The sequence below is a fragment of the Diaphorina citri genome, unplaced genomic scaffold (genome assembly GCF_000475195.1).
Source record: "Diaphorina citri unplaced genomic scaffold, Diaci psyllid genome assembly version 1.1 scaffold56223, whole genome shotgun sequence".
NCBI classification, from domain to species: domain Eukaryota; kingdom Metazoa; phylum Arthropoda; class Insecta; order Hemiptera; family Psyllidae; genus Diaphorina; species Diaphorina citri.
In genome coordinates this window covers 1-451 of record NW_007433519.1, presented here as the reverse complement: position 1 = coordinate 451, position 451 = coordinate 1, and the positions used below count along the sequence as shown (strand labels likewise).

Below are 451 nucleotides of genomic sequence, written 5' to 3'. Positions count from 1 at the left end.
AGATGTATCAGTTGATTCTGTAGGATTTAAGGAAGGTGATTTTGTATGGCTGTATAACCCTAAACGACGTAAAGGTCAAAGTCCAAAATTGCAACGGTTTTCAAGTAGGTGATCTTGTATGGCTGTATAACCCTAAACGACGTAAAGGTCATAGTCCAAAATTGCAACAAAATTGGGAAGGTCCTTATAATGTAATAACTAGAATTAATGATGTAGTTTATAGAATTCGGAAAGGATCTAAAGGCAAGTTTAAGGTTGTACATCTTGATAGGTTAGCTCCTTATTTAGAACCCAATTTATTCTAAGGTGACATTGTTTATTTACTTTTGTTTGTTACTTATTTTTGTACTTTTGTTTATTGCTTAATAGTTCGTTTGTTTGTTCATTTTTCATTTGTAATGTTCTTGTTCGAGGACGAACAATTTTCTTAGGAGGGGATAATGTTACAGAA

The 451-nt window shown here is 32.6% G+C and overlaps 1 long non-coding RNA gene across 1 annotated transcript; it reads left to right on the top strand.

Annotated features, from left to right (window-relative positions):
• On the top strand, positions 1 to 294 carry LOC113473662. The gene is made up of 2 exons (XR_003395581.1): positions 1 to 35; positions 109 to 294. It is a non-coding gene; the product is annotated as an uncharacterized LOC113473662 (long non-coding RNA).
• Positions 295 to 451: the final 157 nt, after the last annotated feature.